Source organism: Anoplolepis gracilipes, chromosome 6, assembly GCF_047496725.1.
Source record: "Anoplolepis gracilipes chromosome 6, ASM4749672v1, whole genome shotgun sequence".
In the NCBI taxonomy this organism is placed as follows: Eukaryota; Metazoa; Arthropoda; class Insecta; order Hymenoptera; family Formicidae; genus Anoplolepis; species Anoplolepis gracilipes.
Window position 1 is genome coordinate 12,740,524 of NC_132975.1, and position 15,702 is coordinate 12,756,225.

A 15,702-nucleotide genomic window follows, 5' to 3' on the forward strand; every position below is an offset into this window, starting at 1 on the left:
GCAATCAGGTTATTATCGAGGATAATACGTTCTTCCAGAATAAATGGTCTCTTTTTCCATTGAACTCATCTTACCTGCGTCTCTACGTATGATAGCACGTATTATACACTTTATATGAGCATCACGCAATATCGCGATTTTTCGCGCAAACTGATCATTGCACTTGAAATAGCAAATAAAAGAATACATGCAGTATAAAATTCATTGAAAATCTCCAAAGAAATTCTTAAAAAGGATTTTATTTAGATATTATTTAGATATAGAGAGCAATCTATTTTCTTCTTGTCAGAAAACTAGTAATATTCTATATCATTTTTGCAAGTTTACGCGTAAATTGAAAAAACTTGAATGGCCGCATTAATGAAAATTGTAGATATTTAGGTAACAAATTACAATAAAACAAATTCAAAAGATCTTCGTTTCGTAAAAACACATTACTTGTAATTCAGCGCGTCAATTATTCTCCATTTCGCAATGCAATAAAATTCTATAATTGTTCCGGCAACACGCTAAGAATACCGCTGCGTACCGGCTATTAATTAAAATTATTTTCGCAGCCCATAAATATTATGTGTGTGTGTGTGTGTGTGTGTGTGTGTGTGTGTGTGTGTGTGTGTGTGTGTATATATATACTGTGGACAATAAATTAAGAATGTCACCTATTAAGGAACACCATGCGCTCTACTTAATACTGACCCGTCCGGGTAGGGAAATTATTTATATTCAAACAGAATTAGTGTTGGGAAAATGAGTCTGCGCGATCATTGTCGACAGAGTTTCTTTCTCGGAAATGTAGCCAGCTGACTTCGACTAGGCCATTGTTGTAGTGCTTTCAAAACGGGCGATTCGAAACAAAGCGACCGAAATAAATGGCAGAACTGGTATTTTCTAAGCTTCCAGACTCTATGCAGAGCATAAGTAAAGAATATTAGTTTATTTTTCCCGAGATAAAAATTCTCCGAAACGAAAATTCTTAGTTTTTCTATGCTAACGTTTTTACCTCCAGAAAATAAATTCAACCTATCTAAACGTAGTATCTTTCAAAAATTAGAATGTTTTTTTACAATTAAAAAATACCAATTTTAAGAAAGGATAAATACGTCTCCTGAGTTTTAGTTTCTCTAGATATAATGAATCATACAATAAATCTCGTCAATTTCTACAAAGACGATTACCTTTAAATAAAAAGGATGTCGAACGTTAAAAGTTCCCCAATTACCGTCACTCTCAATCGTGACAATGTCTTTTGAAGGAAACGATAGGGGTGAGAATTAAGGAAACTGCGGGACGCTCGGCAATTGAGAATGAATTCGACTAGCTGCGCTTGTTTAACAGCGATTTCACGGAGAATGGATCGAAGTAATCTCCGAAGCAAAACCTGCGTTCGCACGAGCGGTAAATATCGCGAGGACGTACGAACCTGCGCCCAGGTTCGCCTCACCTCATCTCACCCTCACCTCCGCACCGCCATTGCTAACCCCCCTCCCTACGGGGTTCCGCATCCCCGCCTCGTATCCATCGCCTCGTCGACTGCTTCGTCGACTGGCGTCAGCGCCGTCAACGTCGTCGTCGGCGTCGTCGTCGTCGTCGCGGTGTCCTCGTCGACCCAAGTCCCGGCGACTGAGACTCCGACTCCGAAGAGCGAAGTTGCACGAGCGCGCTGTATCCGCGATACTCTATTCCGCGTAATCGCGCGCGTTCGGCAAACCGGAAGTGCGTGGGAGCTCGATATATATCGAACAGTTTAGTGTTATTGTTCTATTACTGTTAACGAGTGTTTTCCACTTTGTAGCGATAAGCGTTATCGGAGCTTTAAAGCGATACTTGACGAGCGAAAGAAATTTCCGATCCGATCACGGTGATTTACATTCTTGTGTCACGTGGCGAATGTAACGGAAACGTGTCGTCGCATGGCTGATCAAAGGTAAAAGGAATATTTATGTTTTTGCAAAATGTACATATATCATATTTTCTTCTCGTACATATTTACTAATTTTAACTTTAATTTTATTATCTAATAAAATTCTTGTTAATTTTCATCAATTGTATCTCTGCAAATATTTTTAACAAGGTCGAAATTTAAAAATATTTAGCACATATATTAGAGCTTTTAAATTTATCAAAACATCTTTAAATTTCAGCTTTCTTAATCAATTTCAAGTTAATTCTTTTTAACGAAATTTTAACGAAAATTTCTAGGAAAATTTATGCACGTGTAAACAAAGCTCTATAAATATTTAAATTTATAAATTCTAATTTATGAATTTAAATATTTATTTTGTTTCTGATTTATAAGTTTAAACTTATAATTATATTAACTGTTACAACAAACATGCATCACAAATATTAATATATATTTATAATACATCATAAATTAAATCTGTCGCAACTCTAAAAATTACATGTCTTTATAATCTAAATGCAATTTAAGAGAACGTGTAATATCACTAAAATACTATAAAATACTGTAAAAGATCGATTTTCCAAAGTAAACAATTCACTATGAAAAGTTCTGCTTTCTGTTTTAAGAGCGAAGAATAATTTATAGGATAATATATTTTTGGAAACTGACGCAAATTCGAAAGTTTTATAAATATGTGTAAATATTACAATCATCCATATTTTCTTACCAACATATGACTAAGTATCTATCTCCGATATACTTCTCTGCCTGACCCTTCATCTTTGCGGGTATCTCATCGTCGTGTAACCAGATGCACTTCGGCCGAGCTATTAATATGAGAACCCTATTTCGGTCTGCGGTGTGTTTACAAGCTCGAGCTTGCCCCGTGCGAGAAGCGGAAGTACGGTGGATTCGCTTCTGCATACGACACGTTGGAAAGTCACGTTTAACCAAGTGAACGACTGCCCGTCGTAATTTCCCTGAATTAATTAGATCGCGTTCGCGCTGTCGGCGAGTCAGAACTACGAGGTTGCGAATAGAACGCACGCCAATCAACGTGTTGCTCACAGAAAGATAAAAAACTCGAAGAAAAAATAGTGTTTCATTATAATTAATGAATATCGACATAACGAATCGTCATTATCCGTTACAATTTCTTTTGAGCATGAAAAAGAGGATGCGATTTGTGATTAATAATAAAATAATTAATCATGAGAAATAATGATACTTACAAAATGACATCAATTACTTCTCCGATATAAAGTATGAATGTATAAAGATGTAAAAAAAACATATAAATTCAAGTTCATTATGAGAAAGAACTTTTAAAGCTAAAGACTCGTATCGCATGTTTTTGTTATCTTGATTTTGATAAATACAAAGATGCAAAGATACAACTTAATGTGAAATTTTCATTTCAAAGATTAAAGAAAATAAAAAATAAATTCATCGATGCATATGTTTCCTCGTTTTTGCCAGACTGACTATCAGTTCCTTTCCTCTTTGTGTTCTCTCTATTTACGCTCGCGACCCAAAGATGCCGAGTAAGTGGTTGCGTAATGTACAACGGAGGAGAAAGTCAGCCTTACGAAGACTATGTGGAGTTCTGTTTGTGCGAGCGCGCAGAACGCTGATTCTGTAACCACGATCGCCAAAGCGTTACACAAAAGCGCAGATTTCCATCGCACACTTTCGACGGATAAAACGCTCGCGCGCCGGTCGCATTATCTCGCCCGCTTATCTCTACCGTCGAGTGCTCTGAAAATACACGATCCGTACTTTGACGAACGTTTTGTTGATTTTCCTCGTGGAACTGGAAGTTTCGATTGTTAAAATAACAGGCTCATTTATGTACTCCAGCCTCGAATACAGATACTTTGCGCAAATCGTGCCGAAAAACTATTTTGTTATGTTAATTTTTTACGCGAAAACAAAAATATATTTTAGCCAGAGCTGAGACAAATTTCGATATTTGATTTTAAAAAAATTGATTGATTGAATATTGCAATGTATGTAAATATGTTCGTGGCTAGAAAGAGAGAAAAGAGAACTTGATTCGAACTTTTTCCAATCCGTATAAATATAAAATTAAAATATGCATCTTTCAAATTAATTAAGGATTACGAAAAGAAATTTTATCGTAGCCTGATCGAACGTCGAAATGCACGCCAAGATAATAATTAATGGTGCAATAATACTGATTATTCAAGATGCCCACGAGCGCCACGGTGATTAATCAAAACTTTCTCGGAGCGAGCACATCGATGGGCGTTTCCTGAGAAATGTTAATAGAAAGAAAGACGTTTATTTGTTAAAACGAGAACGTCGACAGGGCGCTTTTGATTCAAAGACAAAGCTCGCTTTGTCTTCGAGTAATCGCGCGCTGCACCGATCCCGATATGGATGACGCGGTTGCAAGGAGACGGTTGCGCTTTTCCCACGAAAGTACACAGCCAAGCCTGCCTTTTTACTGTCAGATACGGCTCTCGCGGCCGTAACGATCCTCTCGCAAAGAAGTCTTTAACTCAAGCCGGATAGCTCGTTAATTTATAGCCGCGCAAAGGAAGAAACGGAAGGCTGTAAAAAGTAAATTTTCCAGTATATTGTGTTCCGCGATCTAAGAATGGTATTACTTTATATAATACAAATTATATTACAGTGTTATACACACATACATATACATTAAAATTGTAACAACGTTATATTTTATTTTGTATTAAAAATTTGACAAGGTAGTAAACTTTTTTTAAAAAGCATTTCACGCGTTATTAAATATACAACTTTTGTTAATATCGAGTTTTTATCGCGCTTTATCAGAATTTACGCTCGTAATATCTCCACCGTATTATTCACTTCAAATCCCCGAACATCTTTGTAAAAGTAATAAAAGCGTTTTGGAATTGTCGCGTTGAAAGAATCTTGATTTACGATTTGAAATCATAAATTTCCGAGGATGAATTCAGAGAATCAAGAACGGTTTTTTTATGCATGATATCGTGCGTTTTCCATCGAATGCAGATTTCTTGATACGTAAATTTGTACTCGATTTTTTAACGAAATTCATAAATGGGTGCCATTCTCTAAAAAAAAAACATCTCACCCTTCTTTCAACAAGAAATGAATTCGTACTGTGTCCTTCAAGGTTCAGATAAAATTACCCCAAGAACAAATTGTCCATCCACTTTAATGATCGCGATTGAATCGCGTATTATACACATATTTTAATTCCCGCGAATATATTAGATTCCTGCGGAAATAATTTCAATACGCAATTTAATTTGCTAATAAGCTCGGGAGCGAGTCACTTGCCTTTGTCTCAGCAATGTCTACCGGGACGAGATAATGGTGGTGGTTGTGGCGCGTATATATAAGATCGCCGCAGGTAAAAATTCCATTTTCTCATGAAAGTCGGATGAATCATATGACCGCGGTCGTTGGCGGCGCAATTCCTCGTCTTTTCTCCTCGAGGTTACGCTCCTAGCCTCCCCCCCCCCTTTCCTCCCCCTCCCTCCCTCCGATTACAGAGCAACGTAATAAGATTTCGCCGTGTGTTTCTCGCCCGTTCGCACCGCAAACTCGAGAGAGTCCCTCGAGAAAGGAGACAGAGCTGCTCTTCTGTAATTGCGCTCTCGATGAGTCGCTAATCCGTTGTCGACCTCACGACTGAAATTGTTTCAACGGGCGAGCTTATCGCGATCGAAGACGACGGAATATTTAATCAGAATTGAATCGACGATTTTGAAAGCGCGTTAAGTCTCAAATATTGATGTTGAAGAGAATACGACGGAACTTTTGTTTTCACTCTGGTTAAAAATTTAAATTATATATTAAATTCGAATCATCTATGCTTTATTCGATTTTCTATTTCAAAACTATCAAGCTAAACAAACATACTACGTGTGTAGATTAATTACGATGTTAATAAGATATTTTTATCATAGACGAAGGGATATACTTAGGATGATTGCAAGAATTGTATAGTTTCTACGAAGAGATCCTCTTTGAAATCCACATACTTTCACTCTTTGCGAATCAGAATCTCTCACAATAGATAAGTACTTTCCATAAATCCGCGAGTCTCTCGTGAGAACCCGACAGGGCTTCCTCTTCGAGTTCTCGAATGAAAATGCTAGATATATCTTGACGGTAATAATAATCAATTTTCAAGACCATTGACTTTTGCGATTTAACGAATTCGATGCTTCAGCGGTTGCCTTTTGTTTTTATAAAAAAGAACTAAAAGCGGAGGCTTGACTATTTTACGATATCGTTTATTCGGGAAGCAAAACCTCTTGTTGAAGAAGATACGTGATAAGGTGCCGACGACGACGTAAAAGTGCTATCTCTACGAAACGCGACACCTCGTCGATATCTACGTACGCGTAATAGGTGTCGATGCGTTCTACGGAAGGTGAGATCTCCTCTCCTCCTCCTGTCCCTCTCTCCTGTGTATATCTTCTCCTCTTTCAACTTTCGATCGCATTCTATTTTATGCGTCGACGAATCTAGGTTATCGCTTAGACGACCATATATCGGCCGCGTACCTATATCGGTTTCTGCACCTAAAAGACACCTCGAAATGTCGCGGTAAAGATACAATCTTCAATAAAATTGCAACGAATTTACAAGAAAGATCGTTACGTTCATCGTAACATTATAGCATGTTTAATCTTAAATCAGACAATCAGCGAAAAAAAAAATATGCTATTAACAATAATTTTACATGATTTTTCTAATCAAGCGCGCCGTGTAATGCCCGAGAAAAAGATACGAAAAAAAGTTTGAGCATCTTCTCACGCCGACGTGAAGATGGAACGAGAAAAATTCAATGAAAGATTTTGCACAACGGGAATGTCTTCGCTCTTTACCTTCTCAGACAGTTTTTGCTAGAATCGCTGTAGACGCTTTTCTACTTCGTATAATCTTGCCAGACGCTTATTCGTCTTTGCCATTCGGTTGATGTGGGTACATTCAAAGAAATTTGGTACACTGACAATGCGTTACTTCACTTATGAGCCAATATTCTATCTCGATGATAGAACAAGCGCATTAAAATTACGCTGACTCGTAAAGAATCGTCAGTATCAATTTACGCGTGCAAAGTGTTTTCTTACGCATTAAGCAACAATAATCATCGAAGAGATATTGTTATTTAAAGACTATATGGATTGCAACCATGTTTGTAAAATTGTCATTTGAATCAATTCATTATGTTCTTAGTTCGAATAAAGATAAAAAATTATTTCGTACCATCACATTTTGTGTATTGCAAGTAAATTTGTAATTTGTAATTTTAATATGACTCTCAATTATAATAGGGAAAAAATCTCGCTTTCTTACAAATACAATGATTCGAATCTCCTGGATATTTATATTAAATATAAATTCATTTTCTGAATCAAACTATTCAATTCACCAGACATAAAGTTCACTTACAATTGACTACGGATCTCTGGAATTGCAACGGTTGGTCACAGCACGGTGAAGTGGCACGAAATGCGAGGCGCAAAGGCATGAGGAAACTTGAATTAATAAAGCAAAGCTTATATGAGAGAGCGAGAGAGCGATAGAGAGAGAGAGAGAGAGAGAGAGAGAGAGAGAGAAGCAGAGAAGCAGTGGCCGCTCATGTATTTATAGATCGTCTTGCAAGTAAGCCACTTTGGTTGCGTTCAATTACGCTTCTTCCGTGTCGTACCGATATGCCCATTTTGGCCCAATCTCCGTTCTCCATTAACTCGATCGTTCGACGGCTCAATTTAAATCGCTAACGCGGTTATCGACCTGAAGAAAAAGGATATAAGACATCGTGCGAATATGCGAACAAACAGATGTGTTCTTTTTCTGAAACAAAACGTAGGTATCTGCGAGAGCTTCGTCGAAAATAAACGACAAGATTATAAAGAGAATTTCTCTTGGTATCTTGAACATGTGCTATTTTATGTCAGATTAATTTTTTCTAGAGATGTCTCATTTATATCTCATTGTCAGAAAAGAGAACGGTTTGTAACAGAGATTTAATGATGAGAGATACAAATTTAAATTTTAACATTACAAACAATATATATTATTTCTCATTAACTATTCAAAAATAATTAAATATAATTATTCAAATATAAATCCATAATTATTCAACTTGTTTATTATTTGTGTTAATTAACTGAAAAGTAAAATTCGAATACTCTCATGAATCAACAATCGACCCGGCGAACTTGCTACGAAAGATTTTTAATCGAATTGTCTGCGACTTTTCCGACCCACCCTATAGTCGAAATGCAACAAATTTAATGCACTCGGTTACAACCGTTGTTGGAACGGTAGACTACTTGTTGTACACCAAGTAGTTAAAGTTTAAACTATCCGCTCTTTAGAACCTCAAGTATCCGACCGAGTGTTCAGCCAAGTGCCTGGAGTGAATGTATACTCGAAAGCGGCCAGAAAGGAAAAACTTGGCCCTTTAGATGCCCTGAGCTCACGTTGTAATTTAAAGTTCGTTTCCGCGTAGATTCTTTTTTTCAGCGGGTTTCAACTTACAGAAAAGATCTATTAGCATATCATGAGGTATCCAACAATATAAATGGAGAGCAATTCACTTCGGGACGTTCGTCATTTTCTTCCCATTGCTCGTTTCTCGCGAAAGATCGGCGAGAGCAAAAGCTCGGAGAACCGCGAGAGAAAGCTCAGAGGCTAAATCTACGTGAAGGAGCTTTCTAACCGAGTGCATGATTAATGCCTGGCAAACTTAACTAACTGCCTCGCCATCGCTGATGTGTATACATTACGCAACGTCAATGTAACATTGGAAACTCGCCGTTCGTAATGCTGTTGAGAACGGCCCTGTTAACATAAAACGGTTAAACTTGTCGTTATATTTTAACGAGCGGAATATATAAAAAAGTTAATAAAAATTTGTGAATATATTCGCTTCATATATTAAAAAAATTAAATTTTGTTAAAAATTTTTAATTTATAAATTTCTAAATAGATTCATAAAAATGTATAAAGATGAATTATTTTATTAATGTACATATTGTGATCGGCTTTTCTTTAAATAAATTATTTCTAAATTTTAATTATAGTTTAAATAAGTCAATTTTTAACAATTTTAATTTTTCGTAAATTTTAATCAAATTACAATTTCTTTAAATTAAATGATTAAATCATAATATATTTTTGAACAGATTAAAATAATTATAACAATTGGACCAATAGTTCCCGAGAGAAAGATTCATAAAAGATACGAAAAATATGATTTTACGGAAAAGCACATTTCAGAGAATTTTATGCCATTCTCATACGTTCAACATTTCGAGAAAAAGATATATAAAAGATATATAAAAGATACAAAATGATACATAAAAGATATGAAAAATATGATTTTATAGGAAACGTTTCAAACATTTTTATGTTATTCTTATATGTTCGACATTGTTTTTAGATTCAAACATATATAATATATCTAAAATTTATATAGTTTAAAATATATATATTTACTTCTTTTTAAAACATGAAAAATGATTTTAATTATTTTCAAGTACATTAATCCAATTAAGTGGTTTAATTCAACATATGAATAACACATGTAATAACAATAAGAATTGTTATTATTATTGTACAATAGAAAAAAAAATATTACATTCACAGATTCATGTGGAGCTAAAATATATATATGTTTATTATAGATATTTTACAATATTCAAATGTATTTAATTTCTCTTCTTATATATATTTAAGTATTTAATCTTTCTCTTTAGACATATTTCTTTTTTAGATGTATATTCAAGAGATATAAATACAATTAATTTAGTAAATCAACATTATATTTTATGAGTTGAAAATTAAATGTATCACGGTGTGGTAAACCACACATTTCTGTATATGTATATTTAAGGAGGTGTTTAAAAATGCGGTTACTACATATTTCTGTCTATTTAAAGAGGTGTTTAAAAATTCCTCTAATTCATGACTGTCTAAAATTAAATTACCCTCCCGCAGAGTTTCATCAAAACCTCGGACTGACATGGAGGTTTCTGGCGCGACGATAAAACTGGCGGCCCACTTGTAAAACGTGGATAACATGATACAGTGGCCATGATAAATTTGCGATTTAATGATAACGGCAAATGGCTATTTACGTCACGATAGAAGCCAATTAACTTTGCAGAGTACCGACCCAGACCCGGACAAACTGTCGCGTCGTTGTCCTATAAAGGACAGCGACATTTAGCGCGAAGCGTTGATTAATTAATTCCGTAAAGATTGCTCGAAGTCCCTTCATCCAGCCAGAGGTCGCAATGTCGCCCTTAATTCCTACTTACGGCTACCTGAGATAACGCGAAATTTTATTCTGATATGCTCGTTCGAAGATGCACTTATTTCACTTTCGTAAAAAAAAAATTTAACAGCAATTTATATCACCATATCAGATATTTATTGTGTGAACTGATATGAAATACAACAAAGAATCGAAACATTAAAATTTCACGTTTTCCACGCGAGGAAACACTCGCATCGCTTACGGCTAAAGTTTCTAAAAATGGTAAGTTTCCAAGGATAGAACTCAGCGAGGCGCAGTATTCTTGCACTCCGCCGTGATTACTCTCGCGAACTATGGCATTTAATCTTCGCGGGTAATCGAAGAAGCTTGTAAAAGCAAATCGAGGCCTTACTTGTTGGACACATGATGCCTGACGATTGATGACTGAGCGTAAACGAACCGAGCGAAGGGAAAGAAAATAGCAAATAGACATTGACCCTCTCTCTAGAAGGGGAGATTTTTACCCTTAGAAAATCATACTTCTTAGCATTATCGTTAAATGGACATTAAGATGTAATGCAACTCTAAAACATTTAATTATTTTCAATCTAATTCAGTTTCTCCTCTAATTTTGCCTTCTTTATATTAAGTAAAGAAAAAAAAAATATACATCTCAATTTATTAAAATATCTTAAAGATTTCTTAAAGTAGAAAATATGCAGAGTTGAAAAGAGAATTTTATGGTAGAGAGTATATGATATTTGACATCATAGCTTTAACAAAATAAGAAAAAAGTGGAAACCATAATTGAACGTCAATTTCGAGTTCTTTCAGAAATACGTGTTATCGTGAAATAAGAATCGCAATTAGAGAAAAGTAACCGCGAAACGGAAAGCGGAGTCGTAAGAATGAAAGACGACGTGGAAGCCCGCGCCGAGGTCAAAGAGAGAAGATGGCAAGGCGATTTTTCAGAGAGCCTTCGCGCGAGAAAGCTCCGAGAAAAGCTTCTCTTTGGCCACGTGGAATATAAAAGATTCTTTTGTCGAGAACGTTGTTTTGTATATTGACGTTAATGATGTTTATCGAATCCGTCTGCGCGAAAACACTATGATTTATGATACAGATAAATGATAAGTCGATCAAACCATTTATATAAAAATTTTTATATTGTATAACGCACAAAAAATTTATAAATCTTATTCTATTTATACCTATTATGTTGGAATATCTCTGAGAGAATGTATGGAAAACAGATGATTGATAGAATAATAGTTTCATTTTTCTTTTAAAAGATGATTGTTATCATATAACAATATATTATTCATTAAAACTGATCATTTGCCAAGGCGTCTACAGATCTTTTGTCTAAATGTAATAATTAAATTTTTACTCACCAAGCTACTTCCATCGAACTCACCGTAAGAGAACAAAACCGCCGTTGTTGCGTCGCGACGCGCAGTATCCCGGATGTATGTATTTGCGATATGTATCTGCGAGAAAGCTGCGGACGAAATTGCATTATGTCGTCCGGGAAACCGTATCCAACTTTCGGTCCCTCGAGGGCGTAAGAGAATCGCTCCGGAGAAAGACAGTGACGTTATCAATTTAATATCCAATTACATGCACCGCGTCTACGCCGCATTATCGACTAATTATTTCCATTAGAATAACGCTGAAATCAAAATTAAACAATAAATAAAGCATTACGTTAATTAAAAATTGCAAGTAAACTACTAATAAATTCTACATATTAATGCTTCCTGTTATTACATTAGATATAATCTCTTGTTTTTTTATTCAAAAACAGGAAATATATATACCTTATGTCATATGAATAAACATAAATGTATTAAATCCATTAAAATATGTATAATAGTTAATGTATAACATTAAAATGAAATTATTTATATATATGTATAGCATATATTATAACTCTTGTTTTCCGTTTTCCACTTTGAAACTCTCCACGTTCAATAACAGAATACGTTAATTATAAATATAAAACTTTTACATATTATGCATTATGTATTATAATTGGATATTACTAAACATAATTTAAGAAAAGTAAATTATATTTATAGTTATTATATAAAAATAAATAAAATGATCACATATTGTGTGATTTACAAACATGTAGGATATGTGGCGTAATATATAAATTAATTTGTGAAAAAATTATTTATCTTTATCATCTCTGTTGTGTCGACAAACATTTCGAGAGTAACGCGGATGCTGTTTTCTTACTTTATTAACGTGCTACAGCTTATGTTTAACCACATCGTGCAAGTATTGCACAAACGAGGTGCGCATTGTAAACACTATGTACACTATGTATACGTTTCGCGTCCTCTAGATAGCAAACGCCATGTTGGTGATAAGTAGGCGATAATAAATACGATATGCTCGGATTAGTTTACACAATTTACTCTTGATGATCGTTCTAAATAAAAGAGTTTATTTTCAAAATGGATTTAAATCCATTAAATTTTTCAAACTGTTTTCTGTCAGGAAAAAATATTTTAACTCTATGTCGTTAAATGTGAAATATTTGAATATTGACATTCTTGTATGATTATATGTATAAGTTTCTTTTAATTTATAACACATTTTGTGAAAATTTTGCGTCGTAGAATGCGAGCTATCGATGAGGAAATGTGTCACTCGCACACTTGGTTTTTTTCTCGCTATTCGCGGTTACACGCAGATGTCGGATATCTTATCTAGAATGATGTGTAAATTCACTTCAATGCAAGACGAAGACGCGAAGTGCGAGCGCGTGAGTCCCGTTCGCATCGTAAATACATCGCCGGTATAGCACAGGTGGACGGTGCACGTGTGTCTCCGGGGATGATGTCATTACTAATGCTCTACCAGTGATCTTTCCATGTTTGATTTTTTGCAATAGCGACGTGCACGTCAAACAGATAGTCTCGTGTCGACGTCATTCCGCAAGTAACGGTGACCACTTATCGTCGATTCGAAAATTGCATTCACTGCACATCTCTCGTCTGAGAGATTAAAAGAAATTATTTATAATAATATCCGGCTTTTTCAATTTTCCATAAATTTATCACGCGTTCCGAAAATCATGCTTTAATCAAGCTAAATAAATTTTTGTGAGAAATTAAATTTTACGTATTAGTAAACTTACTATATCACAATTAATTTGATTTATAGTGAATACTGATTTCAATGCACGGTGGCAAATAGTAGGAGAAAAGCGCATCTCAAATTAATCGTTAAAGTCAATACGAGGCAAAACTTGTGTCAAAAATAAAACTCTAGAGTAGAACGTTCAAAATATAGAAACATATTTAGGACATCATGCATGTGCATGTGTGTATTTTGCATCCGTAATCCACATGATGGATCGACGCATCGCTCGTGTAAGTTTTACGTATCGCATGTTAGAAAGCAAAGGTTGCAAATCCGCAGAAAAAAACTGGCAACAATATACGAACGATATCGAATATGCGAACGGAATTACGATTTATACTACTTCGCTACAGAAATAACCCGACAAATCTCGTGTATTCTTTTCGGGATCGTATATCATCGACGTTGTCAAAAATCCATCGCGATTTACGGACGTGACGAATTCGCCAGACGGACATGTACCAGACGCACATGTAGACGGATGCATGAATTTTTTTCTCCTTTTTTTTGTTCGTTCCATAAGCACAAAAGCGCGCGCAGCCGGTTGATCCATTCTGCGGCTACACCCATCGCACGTCCATGACACGAAATTCATCGTCGCGTCGCTCCGGACGCACGTCCGAATGACGTGATACGAGCCCGTGGAATGCTGCGGTCCATCCGAAACCTATTGGGATTCCGATCTAAACCAATCGACCACGCGTTTCCGGAAGGGGGAATGTTCCGTTCTATGTTTCTCGAGAATGATCGATCCAGCAAGGCCGAGAGTCATCGTTTTCGAGCATCGATCTCTGATTGTCAAACTTTTCAATTGCGATATCAAACATTTAAATGCGTGTTAAACTATATCATCGAAATAAATAAAAAATGAAATATATCTCAAAGAGTGTGTTTGATGAGTGCTCGACGATAGAATGGTCAACATACTTCTGATGCGCGCGCGCGCGCGCGCTCGCGCACACATATCGACGCCGGCGTGTCGCGTCGCCTCGCCTCGCCTCGCCTCGCCTCGCGGCCAGGGTCAACCACTTGTAGAATCCTGGCAAGCGTCTATGCGGCTCGTAACACTCGACCGGATACCGTGCCAAAATTTCACGCGATTATGGCCTTTGTCCCACCGTCAATGACCCCTTAAAGCTCACGCTCGTTATGCTTGGCATTACATCGGTGATCTTCTCCGATAGGCGCTACAAATCTGTCGTTAAATCAGACTATACGCTTGTTGCATTAAGTACACATCGAGCAACGAAGCTTATCTTTATCTTGTTGCATCATTAGAAAGTCGATGTAATAATTGTTCTAAATGAATTTTCGAAAAAATTTCTCCGTTTCACCTGTTGCTCATTTCTATCATTGTCTAATTAATTAATTAAGCGATAACTCCAATCAAAGATTTTGCAAGTTTTGGTATAAAAGAAATTTATAAACGTGTTATTCGCGAAATTCACATTATTTACGATAATTGGCGGAAATCATCAATTTGTCTCGATAGATTATTCTGTTAATCAGAAATGGACATGTCTTGGACTCACGTTTTCAGCCTTTCAGAGCACGCACGTTTCGTCATGCGTACTTAATGTAGATAGGTACTATGTGCGTGGCGTGTGGCGACTATACACATATGCGTGCATACATCGCGCGCAGTGACGTACACGCAAGCCTAAACAACGCGAGCGCCGCATTGCGGAAATTCCAGGACCGCATATATTACCAACGTTAATTCATTCCCTTTATATGTACTCGGCCATGCATGCATTTACGCGCTTGCAAGGTCTTATGTGAATTCTACCGCGCGGCTTTTCAACCGCGGATTCTTTGTTAAAATTAAAATCAACAAAGTGTTATAAACAAAAAAATTTTGAGTAAAATATTCCTCCAAATATCAGAAAAAAAATGTGAGTTAAAAAATTTTGAAGTATTATGTATGAAAAGATATTTCAAAATATTTTTATTTAAATATTTTCAATATATGAAATTCCTGAAACTTTATTCTTTAAAATAATCGATATAAAAAATTAACTTCTTTCCGTCACGAATAGTAATGCGTATATATCAATCTCGTTACGTACGTAAAAAAATAAATCGAGTATCATTATATTGACAATTAACGATATTCTTCAAATATGAGTTTTCGCACTTTCATCACGATGCAATTAATCCTATCTCTCGTAGATTACGATCGGATAATTGGACGACGCGTGAAGATCTTGTTCGCGAGCAATGAACCGCGGTATAATTAGCCGCGTGCAAGTCACGTGGATAGGCCGTTTTATAATCCTGGATATAATAGGGTTCAATTTCGAGATCCATCGGAGAATTTTTATGCGCGAGCGAAAACGACAGATATCTCTTTCCTTCGGTAGGATAATCCGGGACGATAAGTTCTCGA

The 15,702-nt window shown here is 35.9% G+C and overlaps 1 protein-coding gene across 1 annotated transcript in view; it reads left to right on the plus strand.

Annotated features, from left to right (window-relative positions):
* Window positions 1-1,565: 1,565 nt before the first annotated feature.
* The window catches only part of Brat (tripartite motif-containing protein brain tumor), a 104,265-nt gene continuing 90,128 nt past the window's right edge, over window positions 1,566-15,702 (plus strand). The window contains exon 1 of the mRNA XM_072894496.1: window positions 1,566-1,924. The gene's annotated coding sequence lies outside the window, so the exon portion shown is untranslated. The remainder of the gene's footprint in view (window positions 1,925-15,702) is intronic.